The sequence below is a fragment of the Chiloscyllium punctatum genome, chromosome 40 (genome assembly GCF_047496795.1).
Source record: "Chiloscyllium punctatum isolate Juve2018m chromosome 40, sChiPun1.3, whole genome shotgun sequence".
Lineage (NCBI taxonomy): Eukaryota > Metazoa > Chordata > Chondrichthyes > Orectolobiformes > Hemiscylliidae > Chiloscyllium > Chiloscyllium punctatum.
The window spans coordinates 55,771,604-55,783,729 of NC_092778.1; the positions used below are offsets into that span (position 1 = coordinate 55,771,604).

General features: G+C 43.2%; 1 long non-coding RNA gene across 1 annotated transcript in view; it reads right to left on the reverse strand.

The window, feature by feature from the left end:
• The window catches only part of LOC140464633 (uncharacterized), a 97,645-nt gene that overhangs the window by 11,562 nt on the left and 73,957 nt on the right, over positions 1–12,126 (reverse strand). The window lies entirely within an intron of this gene.

Here is a 12,126-nt window from a genome sequence, read left to right on the forward strand (position 1 = left end):
AAACCGGAGCACCCGGAGGAAACCCACGCTGACATGGGGAGAATGTGCAAACTCCACACAGACAGTTGCCTGAGGCGGGAATTGAACCCAGGTCTCTGGCGCTGTGAGGCAGCAGTGCTAACCACTGTGCCACCGTGCCACCTCATGAGTGATAATGTCAAGTTATCAATCATTATTAAGAATATTACATCATAACACATTGCTATTTGTCCTATAAGTTAACGTTTGATGGTTCATTTTTAACTTGAATTAGGAAAACAAATTGTGACGAATTAACATTAGTGTGATAACACCTACAAGCTTCATGGGGAATCATTAATTAATCTCCCTGTGAAGCTTGTTGGGTATTAGTTCCCTCGGTAAACCTGTTCTAGCGGTGTGTAATAACATCCCTGAACAGGTGGATTGGAAATTAAATAAAGAAGGCCCAATGCTCGGACCGAATTTCATATTGACCCCAGGGTGCTGAACCTCCCTCAGGAGTCTGTGCCCCACAACCTGTGTCACCTCTTGGGTAATCCGAGTGTGTCTTAATGTTTTGCGAAGATGCAGTTTTTATACAGACTGCTGCTACACACCATCCACCTTGACTTTTATGCCCCTGCCTGGATGCAGGAGGCCTCCATCTTTCCATTGTGGACCTGGGGTGGAGTGTGTTGCTATCAGCAGTCCCTTATAACCGCAGCTTGCAGCTATTCACGGACACCCAGTGCAACTGTTTATTTTACAGCACTGTGGAGTTCATGAAACAAGTATATATTGGTTTCAGGCATTTCCACTCCCTTTTTAGTCATTTGAAATATCTTTTGTGTTTTTGGTTGCACTTCAGCCCCACGCTCCTGAACTTTGGGAACCCGGTGCGGAGGTGTATGGGCAGATCGGAGGGTCTCCTTTTGGGTCTGCTCCTGGGCCTGGCCAAGTTGGCTATAAGCAGGTCTAGGCAGTGGTCCATGGAGGGGGACATCTCTGCTGACTGCGTTTCCCTCTTCATAGTTATGTTTGTGTCCGCGTATCCTTGGAGAAGGAGCTTATAGTATCCACCAATGCTCTTCAAGGCTTTAAAGAGAGGTTGGCCATGGGGGCTGGTGCACTTTATTTGATTTAGCTCCTTCCTTCTCGACCTACCCCACCCTTATTTTTGATGGTTTGCATTGCCTGCCATGCACTTTGTATGTAGGTATCTAATTGGCCACATGGATGTTTTACTGTGGCAGTTGTTACAAAGCCCGAACATAGTACCAGGAGAGCCTGTGTTCAAGTCCCACTTCCTTCAGAGGTTTTAATAACATCTCTGAACAAGTTGATGTGGAAAATATAGGGATTGGTCTACAGAACTGAGTGTCACATGCTGGGACTAGCCTATGAACAGTGGGTCTATTTTGGTCTTCAACAAAATATAATGTTCCTTTCCATTCGGGCTTCCAAAGTTATTACAGTCAGAAATTTTGGTGAATTTCAAGGCTTCATGTTCTGACAATGTTGCACAATATTTCATTAAGCTTAGTCCATGTAGATTTTTCCAAATTTCCAGATGTTTTCATTCAAGTACTAGACATCTGTTCTATCACAGTACATCAAAATTCCAACATTACCACATTTCCCTACATGATTACACAATATTGAAAGTTATCATACATGAAACTAATCCTACAAAACAATAGTCATTATGTTCTATTGCTTCTTCTGTGCCTGACTTTTGTGACATGCTTTTTATGATCCTGGGGACAACATTGAACAAATATATAATTTACAATTCTACAGAGTCATAGAGTCGTAGAGATGTACACCCTTCAGTCCAACTCATCCATGCTGACCCCATATCCTACCCTAATTTAGTCCCATTTGCCAGCACGTGGCCCATATTCCTCTAAACCCTTCCTATTCGTACACTCATCTCGATGCCTTTTAAATATTGTAATTGTACCAGTTTCCACTACTTATTCTGGTAGCTCATTCCATACATGCACCACTGTCTGCATGAAAGAGTTGCCCCTTGGGTCCCTTTAAAATTTTTCCTGTCTCACCCTAAACCTATGCCTCTAATTCTGGACTCCCCCGACCCAAGGAAAAGACTTTGTCTATTTTCCCTATCCATGTCCATCTTGATTTTATAAACCTCTATAAGGTCACCCTCTCAACTTCAGACGCTTCAGGGAAAACAGCATGAGCCTATTCAGCCTTGTTCTATAGCACAAATCCTCCAACCCTGGCAACATCCTTGTAAATCTTTCCTGAACCCTTTCAAGTTTCACAACATCCTTCCGATAGGAGGGAGACCAGAATTGCACACAATATTCCAAAAGTGGCCTAACCAATGTCCTGTACAGCTGTAACATGACCTCCCAACTCCTGTACTCAATGCTCTGACCAATAATGGAAAGCATACGAAATGGTTTTTTCACTATGTTCTTCATTCTCAATAGTTTTGCTTGAAATAAGACAGTCAGAACTATTAACTTCTTTGTATCACTATTGACAGTGGGGATGAGGAGCAGATACTTGAGCTGGTGGGATATGACTCATGGTGCTTCATAAGGAGCTATACTGTGTACTCTGTTTAATAACAACCTAGGCAATGGGTCAGAAAGCCGAATTTGCTCATAACATCAAAACTGCAAGCTGTGTGGATAGAAGCATAATGCTACAAAGATATTGTTTATGATTGAGTGAATGAACAAAACTGGGAAAATTGACTCCATTGCAGGCAAAAGTGAGGTCCTTGACATTTAAATGATGGGGTTTCTAAACGGGGAGACGCTGGAAGTGGTGGTGGACCAAGTATGAAGAACATTAAAATGTCCTAAATAAGGACAGAAAATCTTCTAAAAGAGCTAATGGAATACTAGCCTGGAATGGAATAGAATACACAAGGGTGAAAGTTATATTTCAGCCAGACAAAGCCTTGGTGACCATACCTAAAATCTCATGTCTTAACAAGGAGATATGGGCTGTGGATAGAGTGTAGTATAGTATAGATTACAAGAATTCCACATGAACTGCAAGTGTTAAATTATGAGAAAAGGTAACACAAACTAAGTTTGTTTTTGCTGGAATTTATGAGAGTGTGGGACGATTTGATTATGCTTTCAAGATTCTTAAGAAAACAGTTAAGGTAGACAGAGGAAACTATTTTTCTTATTCATTCAAGACATGTGGGTGTTGCTGACTGGGCAGGTATTTATTACCCTTCCCTAATTGCCATGGAGGAGACAGTGGTGAGCTGCCTTCTTGGCCTACTGCAGGTTGGTATCAATACACTGAGCATTTCTGCGGGCTGAGGAGATGTGCTGATGGAAAGAGTCAGTTTCTTCAGGAATCAAACTAGGAAACAGTTCTCCCAGGAAAGCACAGTCAAAGTTTCACATTCATGTCTGCAGAAGGCTATTGATGCTAGATTAATTGTTAATTGTAAATCTGAAATTGAGAATTTTTTTCTGACCAAAATATTAAAGGATAAGGGGCAAAGCTAGCTGAACAGTTCTTAAATATGAAAATGAAAGGGTACATTTTAACTCCAGACCTCGAATTGACAGAAGGCAGAATCCTGCTAGCTATTTAACAACAGTAGGCATCCCCTGTTTTGCTCACTGGCTACAGGCCAGCGGAAACAACAATGGGCTGGCACTTAAGCCCAGGGAGGAGAATGGTTGGGGAGTGAGTGGCCGAGACCCTGTGCTTGTAAAGTCCATAAGTGTTCCTGTTTCTTCTAGCAGTGTCCCAACCTGCTGAAATGGTGCACAGCTCTATAAATCTGTAAGTTTGAGGCATAAAATGCTGATGCCACAGATTTAACACAACACAATAAGATTTGAATGACTCATAAAATGGATGAGTAGGTCTGCAATGTTATTGATATGTGGCTTAGGTCAAGAATTGGATCATAAAGTGCATCAATAAGCTAAAAATGAAATGAGGAATATATTTGCTGATTTGCTGGGAGATTGAATGCAATGGAAATAAAGCTTCGCTTATTTAGTGTTACTGAACTAGAAAGGATTGGAATGCTAATTCTTAACTAAAAATGGATTACCAACTTTATTTATGAGATTTGCACCTTAATAGGACACTTGTGTTTGACAAAGAGTGACCTGAAAGCCAAAAAAGATCAAAGGCTACTCTGCATTGTTGGAGAAGGAGCCTGGTTGTCATAGTAATGTCATTGGGCTAATAATGCCTTGGACGTTGGTTCAAATACCACCACAACTGGCAGAACTTAAAATTCAATTAATGAGAAAATACTGCTGTGGGAGACAGAGGAGGAAATCACAGGGGCCCTGACTCAAATTTTTAATTCCTCACCAGCCACAGGGGATATGGGAGAGGACTTGACAGCTAATGTGATTCCACTTTTCCAAGGAGAGTGATCAAGATAAAGCAGGAAATTACAGACCAGTGAGTCACACGTTAGTGGTCAGGATACTATTGGATAAAATTCTGAAGGAGATAATTAATCTCCAATTAGAAAAGTGATTTTCAATAAGGAGTAATTAGATGCCTTTGTCATTGAGAGGTCATATCTAACAAATTTGACTGAACCTTTTCAGGAAATTATCAGGGGTGTAGATGAGAGTAGGGCAGTTGATGTAGTTCTGTATGGATTGAAGCAAAACCTCTGAGAAGGTCCCAGTGAGAGACTGATAAAGAAGTATAAACACGTGGACCCAGGGTAACTTGGTAAATTGAATCCGAAATTGGTATAATGGCAGGAGATATAGGGTGATATTAGAAGAGTGTTTGTGTGACTGGAGGTCGGTATCTAGTGAGTCCCTTATTAGCCATGATATCCATCAACGATGTTGATGAGAATGTGGGGTGGATGAAAGGTAAGTTGGTGGAATACATGAAGATTGACTGGATCATTAACAGTGTGGGAGAATGTTTTTGATTACAGGAGAATATTGACGGATTTGGGGCAGATGGAATTTAAACCTGATAGATGTGAGGTATTGCACTTTGTACAAAGAACAAAACAAGGGAGTGCTCAATGAACGACAACACAATGGGAAGCTTGGAAGAACAGACGGATCTTGGGAGGGGCTTGTCCACAAATTCCTGAAGGTGGTAGGGTGGGTTAATAGGGTAGTTAAGAAGGCAAAGTGGATACTTGCCTTTATCAGTCATGATGCAGATTTTAAGTGCAGGGAAATTATGTTGGAGCTGTACAGGTCTTTGATTTGACTACAGTTGGAGTATTGTGTGCAGTTCTAGTCTCTGCATTATAGGAAGTGATTGCACTGGGGTGGGGGGGGGTTGCAGTGAAGATTCACCATGACATTGCCTGGGATGGAGCAGTTGACTTTGAAGAGAGGCTGAATAAGCTTAGGTCATTTTCTTTAGAGCAGAGAAAGATTGAGGTGTATAAGTTTATGAGGGGCATGGAGAGAGTGGTTAGAGAGCAGCAGTAACATGGGTGCATAATTTTAAGGTGAAAGGCAGGTGGCTTAGAGGAAATTTGAGGAAACATGTTTTCACCCAGAGTGGTGGAGGTTTGGAATGTGCTGCCTGGGATGCTAATTGAGGTAGGAAACCTTGAAAGAATGTTGGAATAAGCACTTGAAATGTCATAGCATTCAAGGCCCTGGGCCCAGTGCTGGAAAGCGGAATCAGTGTAGATTTAGCACAGCTTTGGTGGCCGAGACTTGATTAGCCAAAGGGTCTCTCCTGTACTGTATGATTCTAAGCTTCTGAGTAATGGTGACCATAACAACTGTTAATTATTTCTGTAAAACCATGTGGTTCTCTTTCCAAAAGAAAATCTGCCCTCCCCACTTTGTCTGACCAACACGCGACTCCAGATCCACAGCAATATGCGTGACATTACAGATGGTCATCAAATGTTGTCTTTACGATGATATCCCCATCTGTGAAAGAATAGATCTCCGAAAGTGTACAGAGAAAAGCAATTCGGCCCAGCCAGTCCATGGATTTTAATCATTCACAGGAGGCGGACATCCCTGGTTCGGTCAATATTTGAGGAGCCATCTTCTTTTATTTATTCATGGGTTGTTGATATCACTGGCTGGCCTTTATTATCTATCCATAATTTTACTGTGGGTCTGGAGTCACATGTGGATCAGCATGAGATTCACTAATAGCCACAATAGCTTTATACACATGGCACTGCCATCAGGGATGCTGCTCCACTTTGGAATATCCACGGCAGTGGTAAATTCCTCCATCAAGGCAAGTGACAAATCAGACGAGAATCAGATAAGAAGAGCACCATAGGGCTGTGGCAGTTAGTTAATGATGTGGATTTGAGAACATACTGGAAAAAGTCTGGCTAGGCCTCATGGAGATGAAACCCTCTATAAAACACAGGCATTGACATGGCCAAAACAAAACCCATAAGATTAAATCCTTTGTTTTCAAATTCAGCTCCCCCTCCCTTAGCATCAGGACTATTTGTGAAAATAGTACAAAAAATAAATAAGCACCATATTTGGACTTGGTGAAGCAGTCAGGCTCTGCAGGCATGAGGCAGACTGCTCGTTGAAAATAAGAAGAAAAACAAAATCAGTGCAGGGTTTACTTCCAGGGAGATAGCAGCTCCATTACAAAATACACTGGTGAATTGTCCATTGATGATGATTGCAAATGAAAATGTGTTCCAAGAAGACACTCTTGAACCGATAACCCTGATCAGGCAGTTAGCAGTGAGGTGCCATTTTGTTCTCTATTGATGGGCTGTTTCCTGGAAAACTGAACCAGTATTTCTTCACTTACTGGAAGGTTACAATCGTTTTGATTGCTAGTGAGCCTGCAGTCCAGATTGGCATAATTTCCTTCAGTGCCCTGACAGCAGTGAACGAATGGCAATCTGTTCTCTTTTGATATGCTTTTTATATTTCAAACCCAGGGCTTAAATAAAGTTGTATCACATTAACCTGTTGAGAACCAGGATTCAATTGGAATGCCAATTGTCTCCTCACCTCAGAAGATCTCCCACCCACAGCTTCCAACCTCAGTCCGGGAACCCCACACTGCCCGGTTCTGCCTCCTTCCCAAGATCCACAAGCCTGACCACCCTGGCCGACCCATTGTCTCAACATGCTCCTGCCCCACGGAACTCATCTTTACCTACCTCGACACTGTCCTATCCCCCCTAGTCCAGGAACTCCCCACACACGTTCAAGACACCACCCACACCCTCCACATCCTCCAAGACTTCCATTTCCCTGGCCCCCAACGCCTCATCTTCACCATGGATAACCAATCCCTCTACACCTCCATCCACCATGACCAGGGCCTCTGTTTTTTACCTCTCCCGAAGTCCCCAACAGTACCCTTCCACTGACACTCTCATTCGTTTGGCCAAACTGGTCCTCACCCTTAACAATTTCTCCTTTGAATCCTCCCATTTCCTCCTGACCAAATGGGTCGCCATGGGCACATGTATGGGCCCCAGCTATGCTGGTCTCTTTGTTGGCTATGTAGAGCAGTTGATCTTCCGTAATTACACCGGCACCCCTCCCCACCGCTTCCTCCGCTACATTGATGACTGCATTGGCGCCACCTCGTGCTCCCGAGAGGAGGTTGAGCAATTCATCAACTTCACCAACACATTCCACCCTGACCTTAAATTTATCTGGACCATCTCTGACACCTCCCTCCCCTTCCTGGACCTCTCCATCTCCATTAATGATGACCGACTTGACACTGACATTTTTTTTCACAAGCCCACTGACTCCCACAGCTACCTGGATTACACCTCTTCCCACCCTACCTCTTGCAAAGATGCCATCCCATATTCCCAATTCCTCCGCCTCCGCCGTATCTGCTCCCAGGAGGACCAGTTCCACCACAGAACACACCAGATAGCCTCCTTCTTTACAGACCGCAATTTCCCTTCCCACGTGGTTAAAGATGCCCTCCAATTATTCTCGTCCACATCCCCCACCTCTGCCCTCAGACCCCACCCCTCCAACCGTAATAAGGACAGAACGCCCCTGGTGCTCACCTTCCACCCTACCAACCTTCGCATAAACCAAATCATCCGCTGACATTTCTGCCACCTCCAAAAAGACATCACCACCAGGGATATATTTCCCTCCCCACCCCTTTCCACCTTCCGCAAAGATCGTTCCCTCCGTGACTACCTGGTCAAGTTCACGCCCCCCTACAACCCATCAACACATTTCCAGCAAACATTTTCAGCAATAGCATCAAGAATACATTATTCAAATCCAATTCAGGTAGACAATAACACACTTCAATTTTTTCAGTCATGCTTAAGGTGATGAATTGGAATGGTGCCTCTCAGGGTCACTTATATAAATGATTTGGATGTGAACATCTGAGGTATAGATAGCAAACTTGCAGATGACACCAAAATTGCAGGTGTAGTGGGCAGCGCAGAAGGTTACCTCAGAGTACAATGGGATCTTGATCAGATGGGCCAATGGGCTAAGGAGCGGCAGATAGAGTTTAATTTAGATAAATGTGAGGTGCTGCATTTTGGAAAAGCAAATCAGGGCAGGACTTATACACTTAATCATAAGGTCCTGGGGAGTTTTGCTGAACAAAGAAACCTTGAAATGTAGGCTCATAGTAGCTCGAAAGTGGACTGTCACGTAGATAGGATAGTGAAGAAAGCGTTTGGTATGCTTTCCTTTATTGGTCAGGGCATGGAGTACAGGAGTTGGGAGCTTATGATCCAGCTGTACAGGACATTGGTTAGGCCACTTTTGGAATATTGTGCACAATTCTCGTCTCCCTCCTCTCGAAAGGATGTTATAAAATTTGAAAGGGTTCAGAAAAGATTTACAAGGATGTTGCCAGAGTTGGAAGATTTGAGCTACAAGGAGAGGCTGAACAGGCTGGGGCTGTTTTCCCTGGAGCGTTGGAGGCTGAGGGGTGACCTTATAGAGGTTTTTTAAAATCATGAGTGGCATGGATAGGGTAAATAGACAACGTCTTTTTCCTGTGGTGGGGGAGTCCAGAAATAGAGGGCATAGGTTTAGGGTAATAGGGGAAAAATTTTAAAGGGACCGAAGGGGCAACTTTTTCATGCAGAGGGTGGCACGTGTATGGAATGAGCTGCCAGAGGAAGTGGTGGAGGCTGGTACAATTACAGCATTTAAAGGGCATCTGGATGAGTATATGAATAGGAAGGGATTGGAGAGATATGGGCCAAGTGCTGGCAAATGGGACTAGATTGGGTTGGGATATTGGGTCAGCATGGACAAGTTGGACCAAAGGGTCTGTTTCTGTGTTATACATCTCTACGACTCTCTGACTATGACATTTGCCAACCATTTATGAAGATCAGAGACCAGGCATTACCCATCATGTCTTGTAGATATTTTAATGATGTGGAAAATCAAGGAATGCGTATTGGAGATGCTAATGGACAACTGTGGGCTCAGTCCTGGATAGCACCTGGAAAATCTGCATCAATATCTTCAGGACAACTGAGAAGAATAAGGAGTAGAGGATTGAAATGCTATATTGTAAAATACAATACTATGAGCAAAGTGGTCGTTTAGTAAAGGGTCATTTGTTTTGATAAGCCCGGGGAACCCTCAAGGTATTTCTTCAAACAATATTCATTCATCCTATAAATATGAAAATTGCGCAGCCAGCATCTCTGTATACTGATACTCTTGATCCAACCTTCCAGCACAGTGTCGATCAAATGACTGCCGAGGTCATTAAATCCTATCTCTCGAGGGAGGCTCTCAAAGCAATCGGAGGTGCTCCAGCGCTGAAGCAGCAGCAACTTGCAGTTTGTGTAAGCAGAGAGAGAATGCACTGAATAAGAATGCAAAGAACTGCAAACGCTGAAGATCTGAAACAAACATAGAAACTGCTGGAGATTCTCAGCAGGATTGGCAGCATGTGTGGAGGAAAAAGGCAGAGTTTGGACCCGAAATATTCATCTTCCTTCTCTCCCCACAGGTGCTCCCAGACCTGCTGAGTTTTTCTGTTTTTGTGGTAGAGTATGCAATTAAATTTGAGACATCCATCCTTTCTGTGAACTGTAAGCTGTGCTGCTGAAGCTGAAGACGCAGCAAGACCCTCAAAGCCTGTTGGAAGTGCTGTCTCTGCCTCTCCTCAGAGTGTGTGGCTGGAAAAGCCACCTTTAAGCAGTTGACCTACTTTCTAATGCCTTGTAGTAGCTTGACCTCTGGTGAAAGTCCTCCTTTAGTCCTTCAAAGATCCTGAGTTGGGGACTCACTGATTGGTTAGCCCTGGCATAGTCCACATCCCTCCACTAGGAATATGGTGCAGGATTGACACAATGCTAATTGGCAGCATGACTATCTTTGCCCATCCACCTCCATACTTGTCCCTAATGGAGCCTAAAGCTTCTGCTCCATCTTTTAACTGGAAGTCATGGAAAATGCCTTGCTGTTCAAGTGTGTCCAATTGAATTGCGTGACAAATTCCAAACCCCAGGTACCATTTAGGACTGGCTTAACTCAGATATAGTTCCAAGAACGTAGACTGATAACAACAGAGTTGCACTTATTGCTCTATTCTCCTTCAGCTGACAACAACTTGCATTTATATAAGCATCTTTAGCACTGTAAAGTGTCCCAAGAGGCTTTGCAGGAGTGTCATCAAATTAAATCTGACACTAAGTCACATAAGATTTGAGGTCAGATAATCAAAAGTCGTGAAGATGGATTTTAAGGTGCACCTTAGAGGAGAGAGAAATAAGAAAAAGAGGTGTGTTCAGGAAGGGAATATAAAAAGTTGGGAATTGAGTGGCTAAAAACCAAATATTGAGTGCTGGGACATGCAAGAGGCCAGAAGAGGGGGAGTGTAGGTATCTTAGGAGGCTAAAAGATTGGAGATGGTTGCAGAGATGCAGAATTATAAAGCCATAGAGACATTTGCAAACAAGAATGAGAAAGACAGACAGAGATGTTAATTTTCCATTTTGCTGCACAGGACGATACCGGCTAGCTTTTTCACCCGAAGGGAATGTCACCCATTTTATTCCCTTTCCTCCATAGGCCTGTATGGTGCCTTTTATTGGATCAAATGCTGGTACTGGGGACACGCAGTCACTGCTGACTCATTTGGTAATCTGCCCAGAGAGTGAAAGAGTCTTCAGTCAGAGGGATGTCATGTCGAGGCAACTGTCAGCTTTGAGGAACATCTTGAAGCATTCACTATGCTCATACATGGGTTTGTGACTCACCCTCTGGTAAACATAACGAGAAAACATTCAACAAGCACTCCATATGCACTGAGACACTGTACGATATTAAATCCTTGTTTGAACATCATGCAGTCTGTCATCTCTTGCAATCTGTCAACCTTTTGTTGAATAGAAAAAAAAGAGTAAAGCTAACAGAGCAGCTGCCTCTCTTGGCAACAACTAAACAGATGAAGCAATTATCAGTTTCTTGATTGTGAGTTGTGCAAAACTCCTTGATGTTCAAGTGTGTCCAAGCTGTAGGCGATTTTATTGTCTTCTGCAGGCCATCTCATGATTGAATGTTGGATAGGCCTGGATGCCCACAGTTCATGTTGTTGTCGTTGTTGCTAAAGGGGGAGTCACCTCTGGCCTTACACTGGGAATTTCATTTACCAAATGGAAACCCCAGTTAAAAGTCAGTCATACTTGAAAAAAATATATTGGTCTTACTGGAGCTCCATCTTGATGTATAGCAGATGAGCCAGACCAGTATGCTCTCCCTGATGGGGTTGGCTGCATTGTTCATCAATGCAGAGTGAAGCCAATTTCCGATCTAAGTTCCACAAACTCTTCCTAAGAGAGGTGATCTGCAATGCAGAAGTTAATGAGGCTCATTCTTGGTTTGTAAGGGAATTCTTGTTACACTTTTACTGATCACTTTGATGCTATTGGACCTGAGATAGTTCAAATTTCCTTTGATGATCCAATTCTATCATCATTCATTTGTGAGACATGGCCTGCCCTCACAAATTGAATTTTCTGGAGAGTGTTAAGCACAAGATGATAAAGGAGCATCAGGTCTGTGATTTTTTTTCCCCCTTGCTGAAGTCTCATAATGGATCTCAGGGGTCTTTGATGCAAAAGTATTCCAGATCTATAACATCAGTATCTTTGGTAGATCATGGATGCAGCGTTGATGGTACAGGCAGTGATCTGGTAGACTTTGACTTTAATCTTCAATTGAATGTCATGCT